General features: G+C 39.6%; 1 long non-coding RNA gene across 1 annotated transcript in view; it reads left to right on the forward strand.

Annotated features, from left to right (window-relative positions):
• Positions 1-16,977, forward strand: part of LOC149159244 (uncharacterized) — a 162,963-nt gene that overhangs the window by 53,946 nt on the left and 92,040 nt on the right. The window lies entirely within an intron of this gene.

Here is a 16,977-nt window from a genome sequence, read left to right on the forward strand (position 1 = left end):
GATAAGTCAAAGTGTTGACTTCTGTTGTAAATACTCTCTCTCTCTCTCTCTTTCTCTGCTGAACTTTGAAGATAAAAGAAGATTTGATCAAAGGGTTTCCTCACACATTGTGGGGTTTGTCCCTTGCTCGCGCCATATCTTGTGTCCTCTTGCCTTGGCTTGTCTTCTGCGATTTATATTTATGTTCTATCTGCAGTTTATCTTAATGCTGAGGTGATTGCTAACTGTGCAAATTTAAATAAATTGCTCTAGCATAGAACATACCTAATCTTAACACTCCTGCAATCCACTGAACTAGGGCTCACAAATATGCCTCCTAATAGTTCATTAGCTCCTCCAATGAACACGATACATGAGGTCTTCTAGGGCTCCATCAAACTGCCCTCTTAACAGTACCAAGCTTGCACCTTTATCATTGTACTAGGGCTCCACAAAAATTCCCTTTTAACTGTCACACTTTTTCTTCTTGTTGATAGCACTAGGGCATCTCAAATCTGTTGTCCTAAGGCCTTTAGGATAGTCTTATCCAACCACTCTAGCACAACTCTCCCTTCCCATGAATCTTCTCCACGTTAACCCTACTTTTCTTCATTGTATTAGCCCTATACTATGTGCATAAACTCGCACTTTTGTACAACTACCCGAGGTTGGGTGCGACCCACTACAGGGGAGACATATGCATAGAATCTTTGCTTAATGCACCCTGAATTTGCGGCCCAAATCACAATCCATACGTCTCCTTCTTAGGGTCTCTTTCCTCTCTCCCATTGACAAAAATCATAGTGAAACTTATCATACTTCTGAGCAGACTCTTAAAGGACGTGTACCATAGAGGGAAGCCCTAACTAGGGCACAAAGATTATTGTTCAAACCCTTGAACAATCCTTCCATCACCTAGCAGCTTATCTCCACAAATGTTAGCCTCTTTTATAGATCTACCACTGACCTAAACATCTCGACCTCTCTGCATCACTTTAGTTACTTCATACAGACCTTTGGCCTAGCTTATTACACCCGTCAGCCCTGAACAAGGCCAAACATACCGCTATTCTCCTGCACTAGTACCTGGGATAGGTCGACTCTTTCATACAATAGCACCCCCATTCATACTTTTACTCATGAACGCTTTCTCCTTTATACTTCTTTACTTCCTAATCAACTTGGGGAAGTCCTCCTCCTATATCCTCTCTTTTTGTTTCATTTGTTTTCCCCTTTGCTAGGATAGATCACCACTAATGGGTCGCTATAGGTCGTCTTCTCAATTAGGGTTCGACCTGAGATGGCTTCTGCTCAAAAGGGACCAATCACCATGTCTCTCCTTTGCCTATTTGGGAATTTGGTCTTAGTGGTTGCGTCCTATAGAATGTAGCCATGGGATCACATCTCCAACCATTGCTCCAATGCTTGCTTCCACTCATCTATTGCATTCCCCAGTTCAACACTAGCATTGCCAACATTTTCTTCTTTCCTTCACTATTTGTGGTCCAGAGTTGTCAATTCACGCCTCTTTCAGTTGATATCTCAACTAGTGTTGCCACCTCTTACTTCTTGGCTTGAGTTGGTCATCCCTATTGTTGTCTCTTCTTGCCTATTTGGTTTAGTAATTTGCTCCTAGCTTCAGTACCTTCAATCTCTCTTTCCTCCACTCGTTAATCCCTACTTTTTTCGCCTCGCCTTCCTTCTCCTCTTCTCACCTTCACTCGCTTCTATGCCTTCATTAATATTTTCAATTGTTATCACATCCTTGTATGTGGCAAGCCATTTACTTTTATGTTGTAGGTTGTGCTACAACATAATCTAGCAGGCCCTAAGGAGGGAACACCTAAAGGTCAAAGAGCTAGACTAAGAGATAACAATGGGACAATGTCCCACTATCGCCACAGCAAGTATCCCCTGCTCTTTATGGAATTCCTCCGATGGAAGGCTTCCTCGTAAATAAACAATCACCTTTTATTGATTTTTCTAGGGTTTGAGGTACTATGTGATGAGGTAGGACTTCTTAAGGGAAGCTCTATGTGATGGTATGGCACTTTAAAAGGGTTTTTGTTCCCTACTAGAGAGTTAGAAGAAACTTGCGAGATCTAGGGTTTTGTGAATTATCGTGGTTAAAGGTACTCCTAAGATCAAGGAAAGGAGAAGAAAGGGCTTCTTATGATTTTATCCAATGAATACTAAGCTCATACAACACTCGAAGAAGTCCACAAGTCAAGGAAATGCAAACTAGGGTTTCCCTTCTAGGGCACACCTTAGGCAAGAGTTTTTATGGATGAAAACACAGGGGATGCTTTTCAAACATTGAGGACTTGTCACTAAGACCCTAAGCTTGAAGTCTATGATCTCAAAATCCACCTGTTCACTCTAGAGAATTTCACTCGATGCCCTAAACTAGTCGTCCAAGAAGCGGGGACTAGAACTTCGGGAGAAGAAAATGTGGAGAAAGAAGGATCTGATCGTGAAATGGTTTGGACCAGTGCCTTCTCCTTTGGGCTTATGGATTCCTATACGCTTCAGATTTTCCATAATTATCTTAAAAGAGGTTAAGAATTGATGCCCTAGCTACCAAAACACAACAATTACCCACTCAAAATTTATGGAGTTTTATGGAGGAAAAACAAAATTTCATCGTCTAGGAACATTCATTTCATGTCATGCTATGAGTAGCATGTGCAATTTCCAACCAAATGGCTTTCAAAATAAATATTCAACAATTAGGGCACAATATAACACTAATCTAGTTGCAACAATTCCATACATTAAACATTTTTCAAGATTGAAACTTCAACAAGAGGCACTTACAAGATGACAATAAGAGATATCCATCAAATTAGGAGATAGCTCCAAAAAAAATCGAATTTCATCTCCAAATATCAAAATGCATCCAAGACATCAAATAGCTAATCCAAAGAAAAGTTCAAATTTTCCAAGAAGGTCGAAGTTCCCAAGTGTGATGATGATCCAAAACAAATGAAGTTCAGTTTTAGCCCAAGGCCCCTAACATTATAAAAATGTAGAAAATACATGCCTTGGTCACAAGCTGACCAAGTAGTGTTTACAAATTATGAAATAACCATCCAAATACTAGCCAAAGTGATGACGCTGATGTAAGGCTTTTTGAGGGCCACATTGAGTCCTCTTGGTGCCAAAGTGTGTGAGAGGGATCCATAGATCATGAAGAAGGGGATGGCTCCTTACACTCCATGCAAGTCATCATGTGGGGCCCCAAAATCACAAAAGTTGGTCTCATGGGTCTCCTAATGATAGAATAACCTATGATGTTTCAATACTGAGGGCTTCGACGATGGTGCTTGCCCTCCCATGTCTCAAGGGATGAGACAAATCTCCTCTGGGACTTGGATCAGTTGCCATATAATGTTAAGTTGGTCGGGGCACATTGGTCCAAGCACATCATCTCGTGAATAATGTAGGGCAATATGAGCAGACTGCTGAAGGTGTTGACCATGCCCATGGCATGGAATGATGCTCTACACATGGTGAGAGTAATGGCTCTCAATGCTTCACCCGGGGGTGTCAATATGATCCTCTGGTGGATCTGGGCCCCGCTTAAGTTACCAATCACATATAATATCCAATGTGCATTCTCACAATTAGGTACAATAATTCATTGGTACATCTATGTGAACCAAGATTGGTTGGCATGGGCACATTGATACTTCATAGTGGGCTTCCTTTCCAAATTTAGTGTTACCTCCCTAGGTAGGAGTGGGTAATAAACAACCCTATTAGTTGTTTTCAGTCCTTAAGGGGAAAGACAGGTCCCTGGTACATCCTTTAATTGATAGTTGTCATGTGAATGATGATGAATGGATGGGGACACGAGGGTCTCAAGGACAAATGCCATGGGTTCAAGGATGGCAATGATGATTCTTTGGGTGTATAGATGTAGGGGGAAGAAATTGTGGATACATGAGTTACCTCGTGCTTTGTTTTACCACCCACCTTTAGTTTCCTTTTTCCTTTTCTTGATTTTTCTTTGTATTTTTTGTTTGGGTTCCAAGAAATGAGACCATGTTGTCTATGATATAAGTAGTTATTAACCCCTTAAGGTGGGGCAGTTCATTGCCCACCAGGGGTTGGGATGTGCATGGGTTCCTCAATGATTTGGGGGCACTCATAGGGCCCTAGGAACCAAGGTGATGGCCATAATAAGGGGTAGAGCTCATGGTCAATTTTTTCCCATGTGCTATATTAAATGTCCCAACCATCTTTTGCATTTTATAATATTCTTTTTCTTTTGTTTCTTGCTTGTGGTTGTGATATGCTTTTAACATTCTTTTAACTGCATCAACCTTTGGGGAAACATTTCCAGGCCCAACCTAGACATGGGGACAAGGGGAGGTGGTGTGCGAGTGCCTTGTGGACGTAGAGAAGGAATGTGATGAAATAGGGGTTGTAATGTGACGAGGGGAGGAAAAATGGTGGATGGGGAAAATGGGATGGCGCTACCAAAATCAGGGTTTCCCAAGTAGTGCCCTTCCTAAAGCCATAGGCCAATAGGGGAGATCCCACGGAACTAGGATTGATGATTAACCTGTCCCATTTGAGGTGAGGGAACAAAGCTACAATCAAAGCCCTACCTTTTTTTCTAATCACTTAATAATCCATTCCCAGGATGCCCAAGGAAAAACAAGCGTAAGCACTCGATTGCACAATGAAGAACATACATTTTGGGTTGGATAGACCACCTTCAAACATATGTTCTGTAAAGATGGATAAGGGGACATATGACTGATGTAGGGAGTGAAGATCAAATGGCACAATGTATCAGCTACACTGGTCATTGTCGGGGGCTATCGACTCTTGGATGAAGAGAGATCTAGGATAAATTTTCTCCTATCGGGTCACTTGCTGTTGGTGGGTAACATGCATTTTTGGCTTTGACATTACCACACTCGCATCTATTTTGTGTCTCAACAAGCTCCTACATCATCAACTACCATCAAGTACAAGTATGGATATTCTAATTTTTCTCGCTTTCTTTTCTGTTTTCATTTTTATTTTTGATATTTCGATTCTAGTTATGGATTTGTATTACCACCCAAACTCTCCCTTTAAATGACAATGCCTTATATATACATGTGAGACCCTAGGGCGAATGGAAGGTATAAGATAGACCCTATGGATAAAAGGAAGAGTGATACCTAGTGTAAACTTAGTATATTCTTCACACGCTGTAGGTCAATTGTTCTCTAACACAGGGGGAAATACATCAAAGAAACTATGTCTAATGAATGATAATAATCTCAAAGTGTTTTAGACTTATGGTTAATATGATTTGTGATATTTCATGATCTATATTGCAAATTTATTCAAATAGAGAATAGGAGGATGGGATTTTTTGTTTTTGAGAGTGGTTCAAAGGAAACAATAATGTTTAAAATATAATTACGACTATGGGGTCTAAAATCCAGATTTGGAGGGTTGGTTGTTTGAGAATGATTGGGACCAACAAAATTGCAAATTGCATATTGTCTCCATATGTTTCTTGTTATCAATTGATGAAAAAAAATTCTTTGAAAGGTCCTGTTACCGCAAAATTTTGCAGGCCTAGTGCAAATCCTCACTAGGAAGCTCCAAACCTCATGGCAATAGGAGAATGGCCACCATTGTGACCTCAACAACCTTTCTCCAGATATATAGTGGTATATTGCAGCACAAGAAAGAATTCCCTGTATGTGGATCACCTAGAGTATATTCAACAAGTAAGGTTTAAACAATGTGGCATGTTTTCATAGAAACAAGTCTAGAATCAAATTGTAATCGGCCAAATTTTATATATACATAAAAGTGAAGAAATTCACTGGTTTACTTTTTATTTTCGATGGTTGTATTTTTCTAGATGTTCTTTTATGTATATATTTTATATTCTAAGGGTGTTTTGAATAATCAAAATTAAGGACAATTGCAAATTAAGAAAAAAAAGATGGTTGTTTGTTGGAATAAGGAGGATGCCTTATTTCCACTAGGGCTATGGGGTCAAATCAATGCCCTTGTTGAGTTGGTTGATCAACGCTTCTAGATTATGGCCGAAGGTGGAATCCCAGAAGTTAAATGAGCTCGCGCCTAATCAAGAGCAAGTTTTGAAACCAAGCCCTACTAGAAAGGATTATACTTATGGAAAATCCTTCAACTAATAGCTTTATTATGATGCAAAATAAACTGAAGCCCTTGGTGAGGAGCACTAGGGCATGGCCCAAAAATAAGAAAGAAACTTTACATTACACCAACAAGAGAGATGTGCGAGAAAAACCCTAGACATCCCTATCCAGGTGACAAAGATTCCTTTCAAATGTATTGATCTAGTTATTTTTTGTAGTGTTCTTTAGTTATCCACAAATCGCCTTAAGAAATATGTGAAATCAACCAAGAAAGATAATTCATGATGAACAACAAAGGTTTCATGAAAATGTTTCACATTATGGAAAAACGATCTCAACGATTTACAACAATCTACAAAGCAGGGAGATTTCTCTTTTCATAGATTAGGATGTCAAACCTCCTCTGGGTATTGGATCAACTGCCATATAATGTGAAGTTGGTTGGGGAACATTTGTCCAAGCACATCATCTCGTGAATAATGTAGGGCAATGAGTAGACTGCTAAACGTGTTGAGCATGCCCATGGAATGAAATGATGCTTTACACATGATGAGAGTCTAATGGCTCTCAATGCTTCACCTGAGGGTGTCAATATGATCCTCTAGTGGACCTAGGCTTTGCTTAAGTTGCCCAACCCATGATGAAACCACCTACAAATCACATATAGTATCCAATGTGCATTCTCACAATTAGGTACAATATTTCATTGGTACATCTAAGTCAACCAAGATTGGTTATCAAGGGCACATTGAGACTTCATAGTGGGCTTCCTTTCTAAATTTAGTGTTACCTCCCTAGGTAGGAGCAGTGTTTTAAGATTTGGCTGGCTCGGAACAGATTCTGCCGAGTTGGTCCAAGTCAAGGCCTCACTGGGTCGACTCAGCCAGCGAATCGGTTCGGCCGACCGAGTTATTACTGAGCTGACCGAGTTGTCTAACAACTTTGTTGGCTTGGTAATAACCCGGCCGACTCAGCCGAGTCTGAGCCTACTCGGTCGGGTTGGATGACAGCGGCCCGTGAACTAAAAAACAATGATTTTTTTTATTTTTTTTTCTTTTGGGGGACTCCAAAGTTTTCACTATGATACTTTAATGGTTTTTTGTCCCTAAATAAGTTTATCTTGTTTCATCTTGAGAGGTTTGTTTAGGTGGTATCACATATGTAGTAGAGATTCCTTAAGGGATAGCTTCATTCTTCTTCAAAACCTTCCAATAGGTTCTTTGCCCCTTTCTTAAAGCAAACCTAACTTTGTGGCCCCAACCTTGGCCCTCCAAAGATGAGCATCGAGCCTTGAGTTGATTCCACGTGATGCTACACCCCTTGATGAGCCTCCAAATGCTAAAACACTAAACTTAAAAGCTTGGACATTGGAATATTTGATGATATGCCCAAATGGACTGAAGATGCCCCCTAGCTAGCCTTGACCCTGTTTTGGTGGATGGTGCCTTCTTCCAAAGCACAGATGAGGATGGTTATCATTGAGATGACTTAGGATGGCTAGTACATACCTCTTTGATGCCAATGCTTACCCTTAGGGGTGCCATGTCACTAACATGCTTGAAAAGGGTGACATAGGGTCTCTCCTAGATGACATCATGGTGGACAATGCACCTTTTGAAGATGTACACACACACTTTGGGACTTTCTTGGAGTGAGGAACACTCTTGGACCCTTGTATTAGTTCTTTGATGAGTTACAATCTATTTTGGAGGATAACACCATTTCAAGTCTCCTTGGTTATGTGTTTTTGTTTTGATCTCTATATCATCATCATGTATGTATTAGATAGTGCACTGGGTGCCATTTTGATATAATGGATATATTCATGAGCCTACTTTGATTATATGTTGTCTTCTATCTATATTCTAATGCTGTTTGTTTGGAAATATGAATGAAAATCTTTAAAATTATGTTTTTTATAAAAAAAAATATTTAATGTATTTTTTACAATGACCGATTCATTGAAATCGAGTCGATACCGAGTTGGAGTCGGAGTTGGAGTCGACCCTCGGCCGAGTCGGAGTTCTCAATACCTAAGGGGAAAGACACGGGGGCCTCAAGGCCAAATGCCATTAGTTCAAGGATGGGAATGATGATTATTTGGGTGTATAAATGTCGAAGGGAGAAATTGTGGATACATGAGTTACCTCATCCTTTGTTTAACCACCCTTCTTTACTTTCCTTTTTCATTTTCTTGATTTTTCTTTGTATTACTGGTTTGAGCTCTAGGAAATGAGAGCATGTTGTGTATGATATATGTAGTTATTACCCCCTTAAGGTGGGGCAGTTCATTTCCCACTAGGGGTTGGGATGTGCATGGGTTCCTCAATGATTTTGGGGCACTCATAGGGCCCTAGGAACTAGGGTGATGGCCATAATAAAGGGTAGAGCTCATGCTCGACTTTTGCCCATGTGCTATATTAAATGTCCCAACCATCATTTGCATTTTATAATATTCTTTTTCTTTTGTTTCTTGCTTGTGGCCATGATATGCTTTTAACATTCTTTTAACTACATCAACCTCCGAGGCAACATTTCCAGGCCCAACCTAGACATGTGGACAAGGGGAGGGGGTGTGCCAGTGCCTTGTGGACCCAGAGAAGGAATATGATGAAATAGGGGTTGTAATGTGCGAAGGGGAGTGAAAAATGTGGATGGGGAAAACAGGACCGCGCTACCAAAATCAGGGTTTCCCAAGTAGTGCCCTTCCTAAAGCCATAGGGCAATAGGGGAGATCCCATAGGACTAGGATTGAGGATTAACCCCCATTTGAGGTGAGGGAACAAAACTACGGTCAAAGCCCTTCCTTTTTTCCAAGTCACTCAATAATCCATACCTAGGATGCCCAAGGAAAAACAAGCATAAGCACCCGATTGCACAATGAAAAACATACCTTTTGGGTTGGATAGCCCACCTTCAAACATATGTTCTCGAAAGATGGGCGAGGGGACATATGATTGATGCAGGGAGCAAAGATCAAATGGCACAATGTATCAGCTACACTGGTGGCTGTCAGGGGCTATTAGCTGTTGGCTGAAGAGAGATCTAGGATAAATTTTTCTCCTATGGGGTCACCCACTTTTGGTGGGTAACATGCTTTTTTGGCACTGAGATTACCACACTCGCATTTTTTGTGTGTCTCAACAAGCTCCTACATCATCAACTACCATCAAATACAATTTTGGATATTATAATTCTTCTCGCTTTCCTTTCAATTTTCATTTATATTTTTGATATTTCAAATTCTAGTTATGGATTTGTATTACCACCCAAACCCTCCCTTTAAATGGAAATGCCTTATATATACATGTGAGACCCTAGGGCTAATGGAAGGTAAAAGATAGACCCTAGGGATATTAGAAGAGTGATACCTAGTGTAACTTTAGTATCTTCTTCACACATTGTAGGTCAATTATTCTATGATATAGGGGAAATACATTAAAGAAACTAATTCTATTGAATGATAATAATTTCAAAGTGTTGTAGACTTATGGTTAATATGATTTGTGATATTTCATGATCCATATTGCAAATTTATTCAAATAGAAAATAGGAGGATGGGATTTTTTGTTTTTGAGAGTGGTTGAAAGGAAACAATAATGTTTAAACTAGAATTACAACTATGGGGTCTAAAATCCAGATTTGGAGTGTTGTTTGTTTGAGAATGATTGGGACCAACAAAATTGCAAATTGCATATTGTCTCCAACCCTTTCTTGTTATCAATTGATGCAAAAATTTTCTTTGAAAGGGCCTATTACCACAAAATTTTGCAAGCCTATTACAAATCCTCACTAGGAAGATCCAAACCTCGTGGCAATAAGAGAATGGCCACCACTGTCACCTCAACATCCTTTCTCCAGATATATCGTGGTATATTGCACCACAAGAAAGAATTCCATGTATGTGGATCACCTAGAGTATATTCAACAAGTAAGGTTTAAACAATGTGGAATGTAATCGATCAAATCTTATATAAACATAAAAGCAAAGAAATTCACTAGATTACTTTTTATTTTTGATGGTTATATTTTTCTATATGTTATTTTGTGTATATATTTTTCTATTCTAAGTGTTTTTGAAAAATAAAAGTTAAGGACAATTGCAGAATTTTGTAAAAAGAAATGGATGTTTGGTGGAATAAGGAGTGTGCCTTATTTCCACTAGGGCTATGGGGTCAAATAGATGCCCCTGTTGAGTTGGTTAATCAATGCTTCTCGATTATGGCCGAAGGTGGAATCCCATAAGTTAAATGAGCTCGCGCCTAATCAAAAACAAGTTTTGAAGCCAAGACCTACTAGAAACGATTATACTTAGGGAAAAGTCTTCAACATATAGCTCTATTATGATGAAAAATAAACTGAAGCCCTTTGTGAGGAGCACTAGGGTATGACCCAAAAAGAAGAAATAAACTCTACCTTACACCAACAAGTGAGATGTGCGAGTAAAACCCTCGACATCCCTAGCCAAGTGACAAAGATTCCTTTCAAATGCATTGATCTAGTTAGTTTTTCTAGTATTCTTTAGTTATCCACAAATTGCCTTAAGAAATATGTTAAATCAACCAAGAAATATAATTCATGATGAACACCAAATATTTCATGAATATGTTTCACATTATGGAAAAATGATCTCAATAATTCACAACGATCTACAAAGGAGGGAGATTTCTCTTTTTATAGATTAGGATCGCAACATCTTTCCTCCTCTTGCTTGAAAAAAAAAGCAAATTTTCATCCCTAATATGCTTCACGATTAAGTCCAACTACAAGTTATTTCATTACATTACTTAAATCTGAAAATAGGGGAGACATCCCACCAATTAGAGGTTTGATTTGAAAAAAGGAGGTCCTAATTGGTCTAAGGGTACAACGTTCCATCAAGAAATAGCTTGACATTCCTTGAAAAATTAACTTGAGTGCTTAGAAAGTCAAAAATTCCACTTTGTCTGCACAATGTTCCTTGAATGAAGACATTGGCCTTTGTAATGGCTAGTATAATGTGGACGACGTCGCTTTCCTTGGTGCAAAGATGAGTCAAACCATGCTTTTAGGCTCCTTTCCTGCTTTTGACTTGAAATGTACATTGGATTGCTTGGAGACCTATATGGCCTTATGTTTTTCCTCAACATTCCGCCAAATTGACCTTTACATGATCCAATGGGTAGAAAGGGCGGACGACACTCCTTGTCTGGGTCCATTCACTCACTTTTTGTGTGGTTTAAGGCTTGAACTTTCCTGAACATGAGTTGTCCTTGGTCCATGATGTGTCCTTGACTTACTTTGACATCTTGCTTACTCAACACATTTGCCATGTTACCTCTTTTAACCTCATGCTTGTGCCAAAAGGAGAAGTCGACTCGTTTTGAAGGTACCTCAAAGATGCAAATGGGACATTAAAGGGGGCGTTAAGAGTGCCTTGACTTGGATTTGATTACTCTTGACTTGGAGGTCGCAAGATATCTTTTCACTGCCTTGGAGGATGTGGGTCACTGCATTAGGGAGCTCTAATGCATCACAAACTTTGAGACTTCCATGAAGAATGATGGTCATAGCCAAAGAGGTGTGCATACATATGGATATGGTTGATTTGGGGAACAAAGATTGCATTGAGATAATGGGAAAGTGAGGGGAAAAGTACAATAAGTGATCACCTTTATAGGGCTACTCAACAAGTGCTCCCATAAATCATTAGTCATAGTAGAGTCACCTCCTGAAGCTCGCATATCATCGCAGGAGATAAGAATGTTGTATGATGCTTTCTTTCCCATACTATTCTTCTCTTTTCCTTACCCATCGAATGTTGAATGAAATCCTTTCCTTCTAGTACTAACCTTTCTCTAGTGGCTTGTGGATTATACTAGCCTCATAAGGTTTCCATAATTAATATGCTCTACCAAGTTGAGTGATGCTCTGTTTTTGGGAGGGACCATTGTGAGAGAAACCTAGGCCTTATATGTTGAGGGTTTCTCAAAAAATTAATAGCACCCCCATTCATACTTTTACTAATGAACCCTTTCTCCTATATCCTCTCTGTCTCTATTTTTTTTGCTTGCCCCTTTCCTAGGCTACATCACCACTAATGGGTCTCTCTAGGTCGTCTTCTCAGGTAGGGTCCGAACTAAGATGGCTTCTCCTTAGATGGGACCAATCACCATTCCTCTCCTTTGCCTATTAGGGACTTTTGTCTTCGTTGTCGCATCCTATAGACCGCAGCTATGGGATCACATCTCTAACCATTGCTCCAATGCTTTCTTCCACTCGTCTATTGCATTCCCCAGTTCAACACTAGGATTGTCAACTTTTTCTTCTTTCCTTCACTATTTGTGCTATGGAGTTGTCAATTCTCACCTCTTTCATTTTCTATCTCAACTAGTGTTGCCACCTCTTACTTCTTGGCTTCAGTTGTTCATCTCTATTGTTGTCCCCTCTTGCATATTTGGTTCAGTTTTTTGGTCTTGGATTTAGTAAATTTGATCTCTCTTTCCTCCACTAGTTCATCCCTACCTTTGCCACCTCTCCTTCCTTGTCCTCTTCTCACCTTCATTGGCTTCTCAACCTCATTGAGATTTTCTATTGTTATCGTCTCCTTGTATATGGAAAGACATTTACTTTTATGTTGTAGGTTGTGTTACCACAATCTAGCAGGCCCTAAGGAGGGAAAGCCTATGGGTCAAAGAGCTAAACTAAGTGATAACAATGGGACAATGTCCCACTGTCACCACAGTTAGTGTCCCCTGCTCTTTATGGACTTTCACCAATGGGAGGAGTCCTGGTAGATAAACAATCATCTTTAATTGATGTTCTAGGGTTTGAGGTACTAGGTGATGAGGTATGACTTCTTAAGGGAAGCTCTATGTGATAATATGGCACTTCAAAAGGGTTTTCGCTCCCTATAATAGACCTAGAAGAAACTTGCACAAGATCTAGGGTTTTGTGAATTATTGTGGTTAAATGTATTCCCGAGATCAAGGCAAGGAGAAGAAAGGGCTTCTTATAAATACCAAGCTCATACAACCTTGAAGAAGTCCTCGAGTAAAGGAAATTCAAACTAGGGTTTCACTTCTAGGGAACACCTCAGGCAATATTTTTTATGGATGAAAACACAAGGGACGGTTGTTAAACTTTGAAGTCATGTAGCTAAGACCCTAAGCTTGAAGTCTATGATCACAGAATCCACCCTTTCACTTGCTAGAGAATTTCTCTCTATGCCTTAGGGCCTAAACTAGCCACCCAAGAAGAGGGGACCAAAACATTGTGAGAAGAAAATATGGAGAAAGAAGGATTTGATCATGAAATGGCTTGGACTATTGCCTTCTCCTTTGGGCTTATGGAGTCATAGATGCTTCAGATTTTCCATATTCGTCTTTAAGGAGGTCAAGAATTGATGCCCTAGCTACAAATCCTCAACAATTACCCAATCAAAATTTATGGAGTTTTATGGAGGAAAAAAAAGTCATCCACTATGAACATTCATAATATGTTATGCTGCGAGTAACAAGTGCAGTTGCCAACCAAATAGTTTTGAAAATAAATATTCAACAATCAGGGCACATTGTAGCATGAATGTAGTTGCAACAATTCCATACATTAGACATTTTTCAAGAATAATACTTCAACAAGGGGCATTTACAAGATAACAATATGACATATCCATCCACAAATCAAGAGATAGCTCCAAAGAAAATCAAATTTCAGCTCCAAATATCAAAATGCATCCAAGACATCCAATAGCTAATCCAAAGAAAAAGTGTGGATTTTCCAAGAGGGCCGAAATTCCCAAGTGTGATGATGATCCAATACAAATTAAGTTGAATTTTATTTATATGAGAGTAGGTGAAACTATTATCCCAAGGTCCCTAACATTATAAAAATGTGCAAAATACATGCCTTGGTCACAAGCCAACCAAGAACCTTTTTCAAATTATGAAATAATCATTCGACTATTAGTCGAATTGATGATGTCATGCTGATGTAGGGTCGTTGGAGGGCCACGTTGAGTACTCTTGGTGCCAAAGTGTGTGAGAGGGGTCCATATGTCATGAACAAGGGGATGGACCTTTAGTCTCCATGCAAGTCATCATTTGAGGCCCCGAAGTGAGTTCGGGGCACGAAAACTAGTCTCTTGGGTCTCTTCATGATATAATAGCCTGTGATGCTCCAATACTGAGGGCTCTAACGATGGTGCTTTGCCTCCCAAGTCTCAAGGGATGAGACAAACGTCCTCTGGGTGTTGGATCAATTTCCAGAGGGAACACTGGTCCAAGCACATCATCTCATGAATAATGTAGGGAAATGAGTAGATTGCTGAAGGTTTTGAGGGTGCCCATGGCATGGAATTATTCTCTACACATTATGGGAGTCAATATGATCCAATGGCTCTCAATCCTCTTCCCCTGGAGGGGTCAATATGATCCTAAAGATAGATGTGCAAGTAAAATCCTCGACATCCCTCAACGAGTGACAGTTTCCTTTCAAATGGATTGATCTAGTTAGTTTTTGTAGTATTCTTTAGTTATCCACAAATCGCCTTAAGAAATATGTGAAATCAACCAAGAAAGATAATTCATGATGAACACCAAATATTTCATGAAAATGTTTCACATTATGGAGAAATGATCTCAACAATTTATAATGATCTGCAAAGGAGGGAGATTTCTCTATTTATAGATTAGGATCTCAACATCTTTCCTCCTTTTGCTTGAAAAAATAAGCGACTTTTCATCCACAATATGCTTCACGACTAAGTCAAACTACAAGTTATTTCATTACATTACTTAACATTCTCAAAATAAGTGACATGTCCCACCAATTAGTTGTTTTATTTTACCAAAGGAGGTCTGAATTGACCTAAGGGTACTGTTACCACACAGTCGTAGGACCGTTGGGAACGGAAACCTAAGGGACAACTACTAGACTAAGTGACAACAATGGGACAATGACCCACTATCACCTCAGTCAAGGTCCCCTGCTTTTTACGAACTTTCACAATGGGAGTCATCCCGGTAGGAAGCAAATCACTAGGAATGAATAGGTCAATGATTTAGATGTTAAGTGATTCCACTAAGCCCATTCAAGGAGAGATACAATAATGGTTCAATGCCTCAAGGAAGCTAAAGGCTCTCCAAGAAAGACCTAGGAAGAGATGATGATTTAGGGCTTGATATTTGCAATGATAATAGTTATGCCCAAGGCCAAAATTCTAGAATATTAGGTGGGACCTCTCAAGAAGCTTTCTGTGATGATTTGACACTTTGAAAAGGCTCTTCGCTCCTCTTGAGAGGCCTAAGAAAGACTTGCGCTAGACCTAGGGTTTTATGAATAACTTGGGAAGAAATTATTCCAAGGCACTTACTAGGTGAAGGCAAGGGAGGAGAAAGTGTCTTCTATGATTTATTCCACCGAATACAATGATCATACCACCCTCAAGAAAGTCACCTATCCAAGGAAATACAAACTAGGTTTCCCTTTTGGGGCACACCTACGGCACAAGAATTTATGGATGAATCACCGTGAGAAATCAACCAAAATTGGACATCCTCAAGACAAGACCTCAAGGAAGAGTCTTGTCTAAACAAAATCCAAAAAATCCTCCTCTTTAGGATTTCGCTTGATTCCCTAGCTAGCCGTCTAAGGAAAGAGGGGTCGGAAATTTGGGAGGAGAAAACAGGGAAGAAAGAGAAGTTGATCATCAAACGACTTAGGCCAGTGCTTTCTCCTTTGGGTTTATGGAGTCCTAGATGCATTAGATAAGAAAAATTTGTCTTCAAGGAGGCTAAAAGATGATGCCCTAGCTACCACCTTTCAACAATTACCTACCATTAGAATATGGAGTTTCATGAAGAAAATAACATTTTATCACTAGGAAGATTCATTGCATGCTATACCATGAATAACATATGCAAGAGCCAACGAAATAACTTTCAAAATGATCTTCAACAAAATTAGGGTACAATAGCATTTACTGTTACAACAATTACATACATTAGACAATTTGAAAAGAAATATTTGATCAACAAGAGAACATACAAACTAGTCGTGCAACATGTCCATCCATATTCAAGAGGCAACTCCAAGACAATATAAAAAATTAGCTCCAAATATCATAGTGCATCCAAGATACTCCAAAGATTCCAAGAGAAAAAGTGCAAATTGCCTAAGAAGGAAAAATTTCCAAGTGATGATGATGAGTTCTCACAAATGAGACTCACTTCTATTTATATGAGTCTCTCTAAATCGAATTAGTCTAATGATTCCTCACAAATGAGACTCACTTCTGTTTATACGAGTCTCTCTAAATCGAATTAGCCTAATGAGCCCCCAAAATTGTAAAATAATGTGCTAAAAACAAGTCTTGTTCACAAGCCAACCAACTAGCTATCATAAGTTATGAAAAGGCCATCCATATGCAAGCTGAGTTGTTGACATCATGATGATGTAGGGTCGTTGGAGGGCCACGTTGAGTCCTCTAAGTGCCATGATGAGAGAAAGGACTCCAATAAAGATGAATTAGGGGATGGCCCCCAATTTTCCATGCAAGTCATCATGTGGTTCCCCATAGTGTGTTTGGGGCACAAATGTTAGTCTTATGGGTCTCCTGATGAAAGATAAGCTTGTAGACCGTTCCCAATGAGGGCTCTGATGATGGTGCCTTCCCTCCCAAGTCACAAAGGTGAAACAAAAATCCTTTGGGCCATGGATCAATTGCATTGATCATACTAAGTTGGCTGGGTCATTCTGGTCCAAGTGCGTCATCTCACGAATAATGTGGGCAACGAACAAGCTGTTGAAGGTGCTGAGAGTTCCCATGGCATGAAATGTTGTTCAAACACATGATGTAGTGCCACGGATTTCAATGCATCCC

Source organism: Pinus tabuliformis, chromosome 5_2, assembly GCF_031772625.1.
Source record: "Pinus tabuliformis cultivar Carrire ecotype Pingquan chromosome 5_2, CPIR1, whole genome shotgun sequence".
Taxonomy (NCBI): domain Eukaryota; kingdom Viridiplantae; phylum Streptophyta; class Pinopsida; order Pinales; family Pinaceae; genus Pinus; species Pinus tabuliformis.